This window comes from Panthera leo, chromosome B4, assembly GCF_018350215.1.
Source record: "Panthera leo isolate Ple1 chromosome B4, P.leo_Ple1_pat1.1, whole genome shotgun sequence".
NCBI lineage: Eukaryota > Metazoa > Chordata > Mammalia > Carnivora > Felidae > Panthera > Panthera leo.
The window spans coordinates 17052087-17070714 of record NC_056685.1 but is presented as its reverse complement, the minus strand read 5'-3'; positions in this window follow the sequence as shown (position 1 = coordinate 17070714).

Sequence of the window (18628 nt, the reverse complement as noted above, 5' to 3'; positions counted from 1 at the left end):
GAATGATATTTTGGACTGAAGGAAATCCTGCTCCATACCTCTGAAGTAGCACCTGCCTCTATAAGCAAAAGTGTCTTAGGGTGGCATGATAAGAGAAATCCTGAGGCTCCAGATACAAAATATAATCAACAGAGTTTTCATGGGAAACATGCCTTCCTTAGGTGGTTTTACGTCCCCAAGACTGAGTCCCAAGATGGCCGTTTGGGCCTGTCTGGAGTCCTGAATGTTGTAACGTGCCTCTTCAAAATAGCAGGTTGCTCTTCTCCTCCTTTCCCTTTCCTGTGGGAAGTTAGCAGCACTGAGGCCATTAAGGAAAGAGGTGTAGAAGTGGCAAGCTGAGGTGACAGTCTAGTCAGGCAGTCTAAGATTACAGAGAAGCTTGAGCTGGTAAGTCAATATATTGGGATTAATGGAAGCCTGGTTTTTCATTATCGGACGAAGAATTTACAGATGCAGAAAGTTGGAAGGCCATAAAGAACCCAAGTGTTGGGGTGCCTGAATGGCTCAGTCGGTTATGCCTCCGACTTCAGCTCAGGTCATGATCTCATGGCTTGTGAGTTCAAGCCCCGCATCAGGCTCTGTGCTCACAGCTCAGAGCCTGGAGCCTGCTTTGGATTCTGTGCATACCTCTCTCTCTTTCTGCTCCTCCCTCTCTCACACTCTGTTCCCTCTCTCTCTCAAAAATTAATATTAAAAAAAACTTTAAAAAAAAAATTTTTTTTAATGTTTATTTATTTTTGAGACAGAGAGAGACAGAGCATGACCGGGGGAGGGTCAGAGAGAGAGGGAGACACAGAATCTGAAGCAGGCTCCAGGCTCTGAGCGGTCAGCACAGAGCCCGACGCGGGGCTCAAACTCACGGACCGCGAGATCATGACCTGAGCCGAAGTCGGACACCCAACCGACTGAGCCACCAAGGTGCCCCTAAAAAAAACTTTTTAAGAAAAAAATTTAAAAAGAGAACTCAGGTACTGAATTGAAATAAGGGTTACCAATGTAAACTCCCGATTTCTTTTTTTTTTTTTTTTAAGTTTATTTATTTTGAGAGAGACAGATACAGCTCAGTGGCGGAGGAGCAGAGAGAGGGGAGAGGGAGAGAATGGGATATAGGAGCCAACCGTAAAGAATTTCCAGTAACCAGAGCTGGGATAATTTGGTCAATGCAACAAACAGTAGTAGTGGATTCTAAGAATAAAATAAATATTCATAATGTAAGTAAACGATTGAATCAATATACAATGGGGACACCTATTTTTATAGAAGAATTCCAAATAATAAATGTAGGAGGAATGAGAGAAATAGAAAATCATTAGAATTTTACAGTAGTTATTATTGCCACAGGGAAATTCCACTGATGGATGTTTAAATTAGTGGTCAGAACTTTAAAGAAAAATAGGATATTAGCATAGCTTCAAAACATCAGCCATAATATTTAGTCATTGTTGTGGTACCTGTTAATTACTGTGGTTCTGGGAGGTGGAATTGAATTACCTTTTTTTGAGTGTGGCCTGGATTTAGTGACTGGCTTCTAATGAATAGAACATGGAAAGGGAAAAAATAAAACTTTACAGGCGATAAACCTAACAGAGACCACCTTAACCAAATCCATCAAGGTTAATATCATCAGTATGAGTCATGTTCATATCCTATACCCATTAATAGGTCACGATGACAAGTATTCTCCCCCCATTCATAATTCCAGTCCAGTTTGTCATGAGATATCATCAGACAGACCAAATTGAGAGATACTCTGTAAAATACCTGCCTGTTACTCTTCAGTAGTGTTAAAGTCATGAGAAACAGGAAGAGACAGAGAAAGCACCAAAGACTAAAGAATACTAAGCAGACATGACAACTAAATGCAATGTGATACCCTGTGTTGGATCCTGGAACAGAATGGGGACATTAGCAGAAAGCTGGTCAAATCTCAACAGAATGTAGTTTAGCTAAGTGAGCTGTTCCAGTGTTTAGTTCTTAGCTGGGATCATGTACCATGGTCATGTAAGATGTTAACATTAAGGGAAGCAGGGGGAAAGGGAAGCAGGGGGAAAGGAAAAAGAGAACTCCCAGTGCTAATTTTGCACTTATGTACATCCAAAATTATTTCAAAATGAAAATGTTCTTTAAAGGACTAGAAAAACAACCTAGCCACTTAGTATTTTACAGTGGAAAAAAAAGGAAACCCACAATCTTCTTTAGCTGCTCGAATGCTATTTCTTGTGACTCTGCTATCAGTTTCTGATTAAATTTTCTCTCTAATTCACAATTTTCTTGAATTTGAAAGATTGACCTAGGTCACGAGAACGAGAAGACAAGCCACAGATTGAGAGAAATATTTGCAAAAGACATATTTGATAAAAGACTGCTATCCAAAATATACAAAGAACACTTAAAACTCAACAATAAGAAAACAAACCAACCAATTAAAAAATGAGCGAAAGAAGGGGACACCTTACTGAAGGAGGTATGTGGCAAATAATCTTATGAAAAGATGCTCAACATCATACATCGTTAGGCAATTGTAACTTCAACAACAACGCCACACCACTATATACCTATTAGAATAACCAAAATCCAAAACACTGACAACACCAAATGCTGAAAAGGATGTGATGGAACAGGAACTTTGATTCGTCGCTAGTGGGAATACAAACACTTTGGAACACGGTTTGGCAGTTTCTAATAAAATGAAATATATCCTTATAATATAATCCAGGAATTATAGTCCTTAGCATTTACTCAAGAGACTCAAAAACACAACCACGCAAAAGCCTGCACACAGATGGTTACAGCGGCCTTATTCATAACTGCCGAAAACTTGGAAGCAACAAAGGTGTCCTTAATAAATGAATTCATTAATAAACTGTGGGACCTCCATAAAATTGAATATATTATTCAGTACTAAAAAGAAATGAGCTATCAAGCCACGAAAAGGTATGGATGAACCATAAATACATGTTACTGGGTAAAAGACGGTAATCTGAAAATCATACATATTGTATGATTCCAACTGTATGACATTCTGGAAAAGGCAAAACTATGGAGACGGTAAACAGATCAGTGGTTGCCAGAGACTGAGGAGAAAGAAAAGATGAAAAGGTGGAACTCAGAGGAATTTTTTTTAATAGACTTTATTTTTTAGGGCACATTCAGGTTCATAACAAAATTGACAGGAAGATACACAGATTTCCCATATACCGCTGCCCCTGCATATGCACACCCTCCCCCACCATTAATACCCCCCACCAGAGTGGAACATTTGTTACAACTCATAAACCTACATTAACATAGCTCCATCACCCAAAGTCCATAGTATGCAATAAGGTTTGTTAATTAGTTAAATTTTTTTTTATTTATTTAAAGCACAAGCAGGAGAGAGACAGAGAGAGAGGGAGAGAATCCCAAGCAGGCTCCACACCATCAGCTCAGAGCCCCTCTCAGGGCTCGACCTCACGAACTGTGAGATCATGACCTGAGCCGACCGAAGTCAAGAGTTGGACACTCAACTGACTGAGCCACCCAGGTGCCCTATGGCTCATTCTTGGTGTTGTATATTCTAAAGGTTCAGACAAGTATGTAATGATATGTATCCATCACTAAAGTGTTTCAATGCCTTAAAAATCCTATCAATGTAGGTTCATCAACTGTAACAAATAAATCACATCAGTGGTATATGCTGATAGAGGAGGCTGTGCATGTGTGAGAAGGGGGTTTGGGGGACCCTCTCTATACTTGTGCTCACTTTGGCTATGAATCTAAAATTTCTCTAAAATAATAAATTTACATTTAAGGGAAAAAAAAGATTGTCCTAGGATAATGAATGAAGAAAATTTACCAAGTAAAGAAAACAACTTCATGCTTATTGATAAAATAGTACGTTCACTGGAACACGGCATCTGCTACGTGTCTGACATATTCCAAAAGCTTTGTATATATAACCGAATAATCACGACATTTCGGAGGAAGCAACTTTTATAATTATTCCTTTAGAGGTGAGGAAACAGACGCAAGGAGCTTAAGATACTTGCTTGGAAGACAGAAAAACATGGCGCCAGGGAAAGTCTGGTTCTTACTTTCTGGGGAAACCAAACACAGAAACCGAGGTACATTAAAATTTATAAGTGTTTATTTGAGCAAACATCCATTTAAATCAAGCAGCAGCAAACTGAAAGTGGTTAGGAGCTTTCTGCGCACAGAAGCTAGAAGGAAGCCTTTTTACAGGGCAGATGCAGAAACAGAGCAAAGCAATTTGATTGGCTATAGCTCCACTGGCTGCTTTATTGGGGAAAACCTAGCTGGCTGCTTGTACGCAGGGGTTCTTGAGTTGTTTCCTCAGATTTGAGTGCATTGACTCTGGCTTAGGTTTTAGTGTGCTTACATAGGCCCCCAAGGTATCAGAGTCACCTCGGTCTAATGGTCTCCTTGTTTATTAACAGAATATAGCTAAATTTGGAGGAATTAGAGCCTTACTTCCAACATGCAACATGAAATTTTGTATTTCTTTTTAAGTTTATTTATTTATTTTGAGAGAGAAAGGGAAAGCATGTGTACAAGTGGAGAAGGGCCAGGGAGAGAGAGGGAGAGAGAGAGAGAAGCCCAAGCAGGCTCTGCGCTGACAGCATGGGGCTAAAACTCACCAACCGTGTGATCCTGACCTAAGCCGAAACCAAGAGTCAGACGCTTAACCAACTGAGCCGGCCAGGCACCCCCAAATTTGATATTTCTTATATTAACCTGTAAACCTGACTGAAGAATCAAATTTACATGGAAGTACAGTAGTCTCAATGGAAAATCACATTGTTTTTTGTGGATTCAGAACACAAATTGTTTCCATATATGTTACCTTAATCGTATGCTTATTACAGATTTGTGATGCAAGTACTGAAAAAGGGGAGCACAGTTTCAAAACAATGCCTATTTTGTGCTACTGTAAGCCAACATCCACTAATTAGTTTACGTTATCAACATTTGACCCAAGGCAAGTTTGATCTACAGTGTTTGTATTCACAACTAATTACAGAAGAAGCTCAAGTTATCGGAATATATATTATAAAGCATGCTCTCTTGGGGTGCCGGGGTGGTTCAGTCAGTTAAGCATTTGACTCTTAGTTTCAGCTCAGGTCACGATCTCCTGTTTGTGAGTTCAAGCCCCACATCAAGTTCTGTGCTGACAGCGTGGGGCCTGCTTGGGATTCTCTCTCTCTCCCTCTCTCTCTCTGCCCCTCCCCTGCTTGCTTTCTCTCTCTCAAAATAAACTTAAAAAAAAATTAAAAGTGGGGTGCCTGGGTGGCTCAGTCAGTTAGCCGTCTGACTTTGGCTCAGGTCATGATCTCACAGCTCGTGGGTTCGAGTCCTACATCAGGCTCTGTGATGACAGCTCGGAGCTCGGAGCCTGCTTTGGATTCTGTGTCTCCCTCTTTCTCTGCCCCTCCCCCACTTGCACTCTGTCTCTCTCTCTCCTGCAAAAATAAATAAACATTAAAAAAAATTTTAATAAAATAAATTAAAAATAAATTTAAAAAATTAAAAGAATGCTCTCTTTGCATCTGTCATTTAGGATATGTCAATTGAAATTAAGATCCCAGAGGAGAATAAATAACCTTAAAACACAGTACCCCCTGTCCAGAGGGAGCCATAGCAAGTCTAACGTGAGGCAAAGGGAAAGGCTAGGTAGGGTTGACCAACTGCTTTAATGAAAAGCAATCTTTTAATTAGAAATGAAGATAAAGAATGAACAGGAGAAGGAACAGAACAAAAAAAAGAAATAAGGATTGATTTTCCCCTCCTTGTTTTAAACTTGCACGTTCTTCTTATTATCAGTACAATAATCTCCAAAGTCTTCACGTGCCACGGTAGCTCTTTGGGAATCACTAACTCCTAGGCTGCAATTACCAGGCATGAGTCCCTAGGTTCCAGTTCCATAGAACCACTCAAGGTCTCCAGACTCACTCTTCACTTTCCGGCCTCTGAGCCTTTGCCTCACATATTCCCACATCTTCGAATGTCCTCATTCGAGCTCGAATGCAAACGCCAAGAGGCCCAAAAAGCTATCCCAGAACACATTTCATTCTCCCTTTGAAGTTTTCCTTTCCTCCCTTTTCCTGTGTTACCAGTGCATTTTATCCCTGCGTAAGAGCCCTTCGCACATTCTGACCTGATGGGCCAATGAGCTGAGACTAGGACCTACCTCCCCTGCTGGGCTGGAATCTGAGAGCAGAGACCACATCTCTTCATCTTGTGCTCCCCAACACATCTACGGCAATGCCTGACCTGTAGAAGAATCCTAGAATCTGAAACTCAGAGTTAGAAGGAAACTGAGAGATGAAATGGGACATATCATCGGGTGTCAAGACAGGTTTGATGCAGGAATGATTGAGGAGAAAGGTTAGGAAAAGAAAATTAGAAAGGGCAAGAGTAATAATAAATATTTGTTAAGAATTTATTGTGGGCCACCAAATTCCAAGCCCGCTGTATATATTCTCTCACTTGATTTTCACAATTTGACAAAGTAGGTGTTGTTGTCATTCTCCTCCTAGCAGAGAAGCAAACCAAGACACAGAGTCAAACAAATTGTTCAAGTTGAGCAGGTGAGGAACAGTGGGGCCAGAACCCCAACCCGGGCAGTTTGGCTCTAATGTACACGTGTCAGTAACATAAAGCTCAGTAAAGGAGTACGTCACACAAACCACAGGGAGAGGGGACCTTCAGGAATGGACAAATGCAATGTACTTTCCATCCTGCTAACCTTTGGATGCCCACACTAAGTACACTGGGTGTAGTTGTCTTGAAGTTCAAAAACCTTAGCCACGATGGTCAGCATTCACAAAGTATTATAAAACATTCATATAATATGACATTTTCAGAAAGCACCTTTCTGTGATTTTTAATGCACAAATCCCCATGAAAGGCACGCATTTGGTAACCAGCCCAGCCATTGTAACCACAATAGAGGAAACTCAGTGAATTTAATCAAAAGCATGGACCTAGCCACCAGGGCCCCTTCGGGAATGCTTGCTAGAAAAACCACATGTAGCTTTCATTTTCTATCATCTGGCCCTAACACTGCCCTTGTTTTTTTTTTCTGCTTAGTAATAATTCAAAGCAGGTTGCCTGTAGGAGCAATTTTGAAAAGACTAATTTTTTATAACTTCGATGTTAGGCAAATTTTTCAAAATTTCCCATTACAATCAAAGCTTAATAAAATATTTATGAACTACTGAAGCTGATGGTTTGTTAATTTTCATTTTTTAACCAGAATGGGATAACACCAAGTACTGATGTCACATACATTCTCTGTAGTCACACAGACAAGTTGTAAAGTCGCTTTGACTTTAAGAAATAAATAGGTCAGTTCAGGTAGCAGAAACCTCCTTAAACTCAGCGCAGTGTGATAGAGGGGCACATTTTAACGTTCAGCGAGGTGGGGCGCGTGGGTGGCTCAGTCTGTTGAGTGTCCGACTTGGGCTCAGGTCATGATCTTGTAGTTCGTGGGTTTGGGCCCCATGTGGGGCTCTGCACTGGCAGTGTGGAACGATTCTCTCTCTCTCTCTCTCTCCTCTCTCTCTGCCCTTCCAAAAGAGTCTCTCTCTCTCTTTCCCTCTCCCCCACTCTTGCTCTCTCTCTCAAGTAAATTAAATGTATATATATAAAGTTGAGCAAGGAAATGCGTTGGTACAAGAAGTATTTGACCAAAAAACAAAGTACGTCCTCAGTTCATGTTCAATTAAACACACACACACACACACACACACACACACACACAGCACGCACACTGCCCCAATTCCCTGCCCACCACTGTGCTGAATACTTCTGGGGACACCACTCATATTGAAATCTAAATAAATGCTCCTATCTTGTGTTCCTGTGTTCCTCCTTCTCTTTTCTTGCTGGAATGTCTTCCATTAGGTGGTCTCACAGTGCCCCCATATCCTGGAAATACCAGATCTCTTGCCTTTCATTCATATTATACAAATACCACTACTGATTCAGAGCTTAAAGAGCCAGGCTTTCTTCATGTTAACAGGAAGGGGGAAATGCTCTGACAGGATTAGAGCCTAATGCTTAAGGCTTTGGAATTTCAGGCATCAGTTAGCAAATAACAGAAAATATCTGGGGACATCCAAGCATCTCATCCTTAATAAATCACATCGATGAGCACCTCGACCTCTTATATTAAGCCAGCTCTTCTTCGGAATTTTCATGAAACTTCCGCGTCATTCATCCCCTGGGTTTCTGCAGGTGAACTGGATACGTGGTGTAGCCTAAAGAGACGTAGGTGGAGAAGCAGGGCACTCGGAGCTCAAGTCCAGCATCACTGCCCTCGGGCACGATATGGGTGCTTGTCATGTTCATTGCATCCCTGTTTATAGAGCTCCAGATGTCAAGGGACAGCGATAACACTACCGTCTCGTAGGGCTGTGGCGAGTTTGCAGAGTTCGCACAAGCACACGTCGAACGCAATCCTCGTGGCACTCGATAGATGCCAACGAGCATGCTTAAATATCTCTAAAAGGTATATGGGATCCATCCCTAAAGCAATAGCCCCACAACTTCTTGCTTACAAAAGCTTGCCTTTACTCTTCCCCAGGATTTCATTCCTGTCTCTCCCACCAAGATGACGGGACTGCAGATGTTGTTTCTGCTTCCTCAAATCACAGAACACCTTCGATGCCTCACTTTCAATCAGGACTAATAGGCTTTAATTGCAGACATTATCAATGCGAACGGTGCTCCTTCCTGATAAATGAGCACAGGGTGTCCTGCTAGGATGTGTAGATGAGCACAGGGGAAACAGTGTCGTTCCACAAAGCACTCAGCACCTGGGACTCGGGTGGATGGCACCTGGCAGTCTCCTCGTTTCAGGGCAGGCGGCCGTGCCAGCCGCTGGCTGTCATCAAACAATACGCTCTAATATCATTCTGTGGTTTGCTTTTAAGGAGATCTTTTCCAGAACAGGCCAACTGATTAATTTCCAAGCCACTAGCAAACATAATCACGTAGTGTGGGCAGAATAATAGAACGCGTTGGTAGCTCACATTTTTCTGAGATAAAATTAGGAAAAAAATCACAGACTGTGTTTTGATGAAAGACTGAGAATGAGAGTTTCCAGGGTCACAGGGTACACACACACACAACTTTATAATGGTATTTTTTGCAAGGATTTTGAGTGAATCCTTTGATTAACATTTACACTATAATGTAACATCATCTTTACCACAGAAGTTTTATTCTACAGCTGTTTAAAGCTTTAGCATTTAACCTCTCAGCCTCCCCAATATGTTACTATGTCACAGATGATTCCAAAAAAAAGAAAATGGCCGGGAATGTACTTGGCTTGAGCCACGTACCATAAGTTCAACCGTCAGTGAAACTTGAAAAAAATGAAAATAATGCTTTCGCTCAAGTCTATTTCACAGAACATGGAGGATATGGAAGAAAGCAGTCAGAATCAGAAAGGAAGAAATTCTCTGATTTTCCCTGTTGAATTTTGAAATCTTTAGTTATAGGGAATCCATCATTCCTGCAGAGCTTCTCTGACTCCAAGATGTGTTATTAAAGTTAAGCCCTGAAAGAGACACCTGCCTCCGGCCACACTGGTCTGAGTTCAGCTCCTACAACTACCTCACCCACTTTTTCCTCACTTCAGACCCTTCACATGCTGTTCTCTCAGGGCAGAGAGAACACCCGTCCTCCCCGTCTCCTGCTTACCCTTCAATGTCAACTTAAACGTCATTCTCTCATAGAGATCATCTCAGACACCATGTCCCCTTGATCCAGGTTTCCTTCCCTCACACCCTTACACTACCACTAATGCCCCCCGACTCCTTGGTAATGCCCTTCATGTGTCCCTAACACTTAGCTTGAGGACTGTCGCATTTTAGGTACTCGATAAGTATTTGTTGGATTAGTTGATACCGTATGAATGAATAAATTCAGGCATTCTGACGCACTTTTACAGGGAAGGCATGGATTGGCACTGGAGACTGTTGCTTTTCCAAACATGACATCATAGGGCTTTCAGAGTCTCCACAGAGTATTCTGTGTTCTGGACACATGGTGTGTAGATGCAGCCTAAGAGGGAAAGGTGAAACCAAAGGCCTACCTTTTGTCCTGGGATGTTGCGACACCAATCAAGACTAAGAAATTATGGGGTGCCCGGCTGGCTCAGTCGGTACAGCACGTGCCTCTTGATCTCAAGGTCACGAGCTCAAGTCCCACTATTGGGCGTAGAGAATTACTTTTAACAAAGACTAAGAAATTGTTCTTCATTAAAGCAGACGGTTCTTTATTAAGGCACGTACTCTGGCCATTTGCCAGTTTCTAAAGAGCTGAAGGAATCCAAAAATGGATCTATATCCTAAAAAGAAAGAAAAAAGAAAAAAAAAAGGAAAAGAAAGAACAATCACACAAAATACTACCCAAAATACACAAGTTTCACATCCCGGTAAATTGGTTATCAAGGTTAAATGGAACGTGAGTGGAATACAGAAGCGGCACTGATTTCCATGTCACAGATTGCATCCAGGTCCCCTCTAGACTGTGTCACCTGACCATTGCGGGGGAAGTGAAAAGTGTTCTCCTCACCAGGGGAAGGAAGTGAAAATATACAAAGAAACTGCCCTACATATGAGACGAGTGATATTGTCTCCATAGATATAGACCAGTTAGGAAGTTTAAAAAGTTATTTCAATGGATGGGCTGCCCTTTGCATTTTGACTCTTGCTAGATATAGAGCTAAATTATGGTAGGCTACCCTAGGGTAACAAATAAAACCTGAAATCTTAGTGGCTTAATACCATAGACCTCATTTCTCCCTCTTGCCACAATGCCTCTTCCATCTTGGGGTCTCACCATCCACTGGTTTCAAGTTTAGCCCGGACACTGGAGGAAGAAGTCAACCAGAAGTAAAGCAGTTTATTTCTACTTACATTCCACTGGACAAAACTAGCCACATGGTGAATCTAACTGTAAGCGAAGATGAGAAACAAAGACGTACACACACATGTGGCTGAGTGTAGACAGTCTCTCCCACAGTGTAGTGTGGTCTCAATAAGAAGTTCTGCTTTTTGACACATGGTCTTGATGACTTAGCTAAAAGGCTTATTTCCTTCATGATAACTGAATTTAGCCCAGATGCTCCTTGAATATACTCTCAGAAGCCTGTAGCTTTGCATTTATATCCTTTGGCAGTGTGCTCCAGGATATACTTAAGGTAGCGCGTTCTTTTTTTCCATATAACAAATCATCTCAAAAGTTAGCAGCTTGAAACAGAAAGCATTTATTATCTCAGTTTCTGGGATCAGGAATTGGGATGTGGCTTAGCTGTACCTCTGGTTCAAGGCCTTTCCTGACCTTGCAGTCACACTGTTGGCTGGGGAGAGGACACAACTGAAGGTTCGTTTGGAGGAAGGTCCACTTCTTGGCACGCTCTCATGGTTGTTGGCAGGACTCAGTTTCCTCACAGGTTGTTGGACCGAAGGCCTCAAGCCCTCACTGGCCGTGGGCCAGAGGCCTCTCTCAGTGCCTTGCACAAGTAAGTGCCTGTCCATAGGGCAGCTCGCAACATGGCAGCTGGCTTCCCTCAGACCCAGGGAGCGAGAAAACAAGAGAGAGCAGCAATAAATGGAAACCAATCTTCTGTAACCTAATCCAGAAGTGGCATTCGTAGCTGTCTTCTGTTCATTAGAAGTGACTCTCCAGGTGTAGCCCCCATTCAAGGGGAGGGGATCACACAAGGACATGAATACTAAGAGGCAGGGATCATTGGGCGTCGTCTTAGAGACTACTTGCCACTGATGTTTCTTCCAGGCCACCTTATTTTTGGTCATCCTATTTCAACTGTTTTGTTTCTTATTTTCTTCCCAAGTTCAGATTGATAGGGTTACTTTAGTGCTGTAAGTCAAATAGTATTTAGAACGTTGGCTTTGGTATTCTTCTCAGGCCGTGATGTTGAATATGGCCTATAGAAGATGGAAATTGTGGGCAATCCATCTCTGAACATTATAGTAGATCCAAGTTGTACAACCATCTAAAAAGAAAAAAGTATAGCCTTTCTTCAGCAATCTAGTTAGTTGTGTTTGTGTATACTTTCCTAGTTAATCCTGGGATTAACTTTCCTAGTTTCCTAGTTTCCTAGTTTCCTAACTTTCCTAGTTAATCCTAATACTTTCCTAGCTAATCCCCTGCAGGACTTGCTAGTTTTAAAAATTTCATCTGATACTGCTCTGTCAATTAAAGTATCTTTGGAGAAGTGAAATGGACTTACATGGATGGCTTCCCATTCGTGAGGAGTCAGGAAGTTCAATTTTTCCATACGTCCAGAATGGAGGAGAACCAGAAATGTTTGCAAACAACACCAATGACCCACACCCCCTTTAACCTTATCAAATACCACCGTGAGGAAACCTTTTCTTTATTTTCAAGTTGAAGGTCAAATAATCCTATTAACATATTCATATTTGGGTTTGTGATAATAACAATTTATATTCTTTCTTTCTCTTTTAATGTTTATTTTTGAGACAGAGAGAGTGCAAGCGTGAGCTGAGGAGGCGGCAGAGAGAGAGGGGGACAGAGAATCCCTAGTGGGGTCAGTGCTGACAGCAGTGAGCTTGATGCAGGGCTCAAACTCAAACGAGCCACAAGATCATGACCTGAGCTGACTGAGACCCTCAGACACTCAACCGACTGAGTCACCCAGGCACTTCATAACAATTTATGTTCTTTCTTAATACCCTATGTATTCTTGGAACTGCCATCCAAACTGCTTGGACCTTCAGGGTTTGATGAAGCCTAGACATATTTGCTTTTGTCATCAGTAATCTCAAACTAAGCATCATTGGTATTTGTGCAAAGTCTGGTAAATGGGGCCCGGGTGTTTCTTCTGTGTCTCTTAATATCCAAATAAAGGAATCACTGGTTTTTATATGTTCTCTAAATTCTAAAGTATTATATGATATATAGATATTTGAGCTACATTAAACAACAGAAGACAGGACTAACTAGCCTAGAATTTCTTTTAAAATATATAAAGTTTTAATGTCTAAGGATTTTGACAATAATATATATAGTCGCATATAAAGAATAAAAACAGGGGTGCCTGAGTGGCTCAGTCAGTTAAGCATCTGACTTTGGCTCAGGTCATGATCTCACGGTCAGTGGGTTCGAGCCCCGTGTCGGGCCCTGTGCTGACAGCTCAGAGCCTGGAGTCTGCTTTGGATTCTGTGTCTCCCTGTCTCTCTGTCCCTCCCCGGCTTGTGCACTGTCTCCCTCTGTCTCTCAAAAATGACTAAATATTTAAAAATAAATAAATAACATATAAAAACAAAATATATCGTTTTATCATAATTTTTATCACTCTTTACAATGGAGTTTTATTTTCTGGTCTCTGTGCCTAATGTAGTTTCCTCCTTGACCTAAATTCTATCAGTGGGAATATTTTAACATAAATTCAGATTTCATCAGTGCCCTGTTCACAACCCTTCAATATCTCCCACAAAGCTTTGAAGAAAAGCTGAAGTCCTTACTACGGATTTGTATCTGGCGACATCTCTAATTCGTTATCTTACCCCTTTCCTGTTGGGGGCTCACTGGTCAAATCCCATGGGCGCTCTACTCACCAAGAGCAAACCTCATGAACTTTCCCTTCTCTCTACCTACGGGTCTTCACAAAGGTCTTCCTTCACAGCTCTGCTTAAAGTTCAAAACAATAAATAAATAAAGTAAATCGATACAGAGACCTTCCCTGACCAGCCTTTCCTTTCCCATTACCTCCTTCTGCTTTCCTTTGTACCACACATCACTGACGTTATGCTGTGTATTTATTCACATGCTCCTCCTCGTTAAGTAAAAGCTTCATGAAAGTAGGAACTGGGTTTTAGTCACTGCTGCACCCAGGGCACCTGGAATAACAGCTGGCACATTCTAGGAGTCCCCTGGACTTGGAAGACCCTTCCAATAAGATAATTTTAGAGGAAACCCCAGGGGGCATCTGGCTGGCTCAGTCGGTTAAGCGTCCAACTCTTGATTTCAGCTCAGGTCACCATCTCACAGTTTGTGAGTTTGAGCCCCGCACTGCACTCTGTGCTGACAGCATGGAGCCTGCTTAGGATTCTCTCTCTCCCTCTCTCTCTGCCCCTCCCCCTCTCTTGCTCTCTCTCTCAAAACTAAATTTTAAAAAACCATTAACAAAAATAAAATAAAAGGAAACCCCAAGAGGGTAAGAATGTTCCTTCCCCGACACTGTAAACCCCATACCTAACAAAGTGCTGTGCTGCGTAATAGTCCTTACAGAAGAATCTGCAGTTGAAACAAATGAATACATGTCTACATTGAAAAGAGTTAGTGCTACTGATACTCTTTTTTTTAAATTTTTGAATGTTTATTTATTTTTGAGAGAGAGAGAGAACGAGTGCGAGCAGGGGAGGGGCAGAGAGAGAGAGGGAGGGAGACACAGAATCTGAAACAGGCTCCAGGCTCTGAGCTGTCAGCACAGAGCCTGACATAGGGCTTGAACTCCGGAATGGCGAGATCATGACCTGAACCAAAGCCAGACGCTTAACCGACTGAGCCACCCAGGCGCCCCTAATGCTACTGATGTTCTTAAAATGCGTAATAAAATACTTTTTTCTCAGTTGATAATACCTTCTAATGCATGCCAACCAAAAAAACAAAACAAAAACATGTTAACTGGAGAAAGCCTGACAAAGCTTTCTGAAAGGTCTGAAAAGACCTTTTAGTGGAACTCGTCTAATCGTGCAGTGTAAAAGCTCTGTATCGCTGAATCTCCTTGAAGAAATGACCCCGAGATCCCTCTGACATCACAGCCAGACCCGAGAGGAGAAGGCAAAGTCCTGGTGTGCGGCTCCTCTTGCCTGTTCTTCCATCAGAACAGGAGACACTCGTCAATCACAGGGTTTTTCACGCCGAACACAGACTTGCTTCAGAATCCTCAGCAAGTCTCTCTTCGAAGTCATGACCGCCCATACTCCTGACAGCATTTATTTGTCATTGTTGCTTGTATTTGTTAGTCTTAGGCAAAGTTAGCAGAGACTGAGAAAGCACAGATGACTACTTTTGTCTGCTACCTAAAACAAAAAATATAGAACTCGGACCTCAGTACAAGCAAACCGCGAATCCAAAACGTAGTCTTCATTACTTTAGCCGTTATCAGTGGATAGAGTGATCTTCATTTTGGAGACAGGAAATACAAGCTTCCTGTGGCGGGAACATGATCCATCTTAGAAGGATTCAACTTGAACTCTTGAGTACATCTCTTTAGATGTTTTACATCTAAGCTTTGAACGTGACCTGTATTCAAGTCCATTCAGATTCATAAGTATTTACTGAATGTCTGCTCTATGGAAAATGCATTACCTGGAAGGAATTGGTTATAAACAGATGGAAGGAAGCTAATAGATCCCTGATGGCAATTGTATTCAGAAATGACATTTCATAATATCATAAACTTTTATATATAATGATTGCTTAAGGGGCTAATATAAACCCCATCTTTCATTTTTTTTAACATTTATTTATTTTTGAGAGACAGAGAGAGACAGAGGATGAGTCAGGGAGGGGCAGAGAGACGGGGGGAGACACAGAATCCAAAGCAGGCTCCAGGCTCTGAGCTGTCAGCACAGAGCCCAGCTTAAGGTTCAAACCCACGAACTGTGAGATCATGATCTGAGCCAGAGTCAAACGCTTAACCAACTGAGCCACCCACGCACCCATAAACCCCATCTTTCAGATGTGACCAATCCAAAATTCCTAACAACTAAGGCAAGTCTATTCTAAAGTTTACTTTCGAAATTTCTTTGGGAAAAAATACGTTAGTAAGCAAATTTGCAACATAAGGTAAATGTAACAGTATTTTTAACCTACTCTTATGTAGGGAATCCAAAATTTTCAGAAACTCCAGAAACATTTATTAAATATCAACAATAAAAGTCAATTAACAACAAGTCTCATCTGTCCATTAAAGCCAGTCCAGCAAGATCTACATTTTGGCAAAATAATCAGCAATTTATTCAAGATAATATAGTAGCTTGAGAACATTAAACATTTTAGATTTTAAAAAAAATTCATTGTTCAGATTTTCTACTGATACACCTTGCTTCTTCTTCCTGTGACTCTGGATTGGTCAAGTGTTATCTGTACAAAAGAAATTTTTAAACATATATTGAGTCTTTCCATTGCAAAATCACTAAGAACTTTCTGCAATAGGAAACCTTCAATTAAATGGCCAAGAGGATTCAATATGGCAAAATGAAATCCTGTTCTGCCATCTAGAGGACACATACTAACTGCCTAGAAAATATTTTAAATTTCAATGGCCCCTGAAGTTTAGAATATATAGATACTCTGTTAAATATATATATATATATATATATATATATATATATATATATATATATATCTCATATGGCATATGATATATATGGTGGGGGAGAATTGTGAAAGAGATTGGTTCTTTTTCTCTCCGACACTATTAGAATTCCCCACACAGAAAAAAATACTTTATCTTAAAAACCACTTTTCAAAAAACTGTGGATTAGGTATGTATCAACCTGACATTTACACCTTGCCAAATTTGCTTGGCCCCATCTGGCCTCCAAGGCTTTGGCCACTTGCAAAGGCAGAACCCCACATTGGGTACATCTCCTAAGAACCCCATCTTGGAGTTGTTGGACCAGTTATTGTTGATGGTCTTTTCTCGATATTTTCCACTGAAATTTTCAGTCCCACATTTTAAGATTTTCTAAATTACCTTACCTAATACATACCCAGCGTTAAGTAGTAGTATAAATTGCAAAGTGACATTTTATAGGTATGAAATATTTGCTTTTCAGCATATATATATATATATATATATATATACTCTCAGCAGAGTATACCATTACATAATATATACTTACAAAAATCAGGAAACAGAGGGTCATCCATATCATCAAAGAACTTCATAACCAAAGGGGACAGTAAAGATCATCTTCAATCTCTTCACCTCCGCGGAAGAAACTGAGGTCAACAAAGAGTCCATGCTCCGTTCAACGTCGCACACTGGTTACTGGAGTTTTCACTACAACCCACGTTGCCCAATCTAAGTCCATTTTTTTTCACTTCGCTTATGCATTAATTCAACAAGTATTTAATACATGCCTACTATGGGCTAAGCATTGTGATAGGCACCGACGGGGTAATGACACATGAGGGAGACATCGTCCCTGCTGTCTAAGAATGAATAGTCTGTTGGGGATGAGACATTACATTTATATAAAATTATAAAAATGTAGGGGACTAAGAAAGGCCTGGAGATGGGAGGCAGCATGATGCTGTTGCGGAACTAAAAGATGAGTGGGACATGTTCGGATGAGAGTGCAGAGGCTGCCTGGGGTCTAATCACCTGGAGACAGACGACAGACAATGAGCAAGCTATGAAGAGTTTCAAGAAGAAAGAATTAATCAGATTTGTGCTTTCGAAGGATTGCTGTGGATCCGGTGAGTGACAGAGAGAAAGGAGGCAAGAATGGACTGAGTACGAGACCAATTAAGAGGCCACATGTGACAGCAGTGCCATGGCGATAGACAAGTCCCCCGGGATAGGGGTCCATGTCAGCAGCGTCTCTTGGAGTTGGGCAGTACACTGCCTGCACTTCCATACTTAGCCGTCCTGGAGGAGGAAAGACCGATGGTGCTAGAGACTCAATGTTTGTGTCCTCCCCCCACCCCCACCCCCGCTCACCAAATTCATATGTGATGGTATAAGGAGGTGGGGTCTTTGGGAGATGAGTAGGTCATGAAGGCGGAGCCTTCGGGAATGGGATTTGTTGTGCTTTCTTTTTTAATGCTTATTTATTTATCTGAGGGAGAGACGGAGAGAGGTGCATGAGTGGAGGAGGGGCAGAAAGAGAGAGAGGGAGAGCGAGAATCCCAAGCAGGCTCCACACTGTCAGCACAGAACCTGACATGGGGCTCGATCCCACGAACCACGAGATCATGACCTGAGCCGAAATCAAGAGTTGGATGCTTAACTGACGCAGCCACCCGGGGGGCCCCAGGAATGGGATTTGCAGTTTGTGCCCGTTAGGAAGCCCAGAGAGCTCCTGCACTGCTCCCACGGTGTGAGGACGCAGTGAGAACACGCCGTCCGGGAACTAGGGACAACCACAACAAATCTGCCCAAGAGAACAGAAAAGGGCTGCTTTCGGCAGTGGGTAGATCCCGCATTCTATCATGCCTGCTCGCTAGGAATACACAAGGCTTTTGCCCACTTGCAGGGGGTCTGTCACTCCACTTGTTGGGTAAGGTCTGCGTCTCATTCACTCTCACCACTAGCCTGGGGATACACAATCACCTCAAAGCCTAGACGTCGAACTTTTCCGGGCTCTCACACTAGGGTCTGCCAGCCTCTCTCTCCTGTAGTGACCCCAGCAAGCTTGGACTGCGCTGCCTGATGTTCATGCTTTCAACGTGGATTCCCAATTAACGTTACTACCGAGCAACCCTTCTTTTCCCTTTCCAGGAACCCCCCACCCCCACCCCATCCCTGATAAGATGAGCTCCGCCCCTTTCCCCTCTATCCACTCTCTCAGTCTTTCCTGCAGAAATAATAACAGTCACGCTTTGTCAAAGG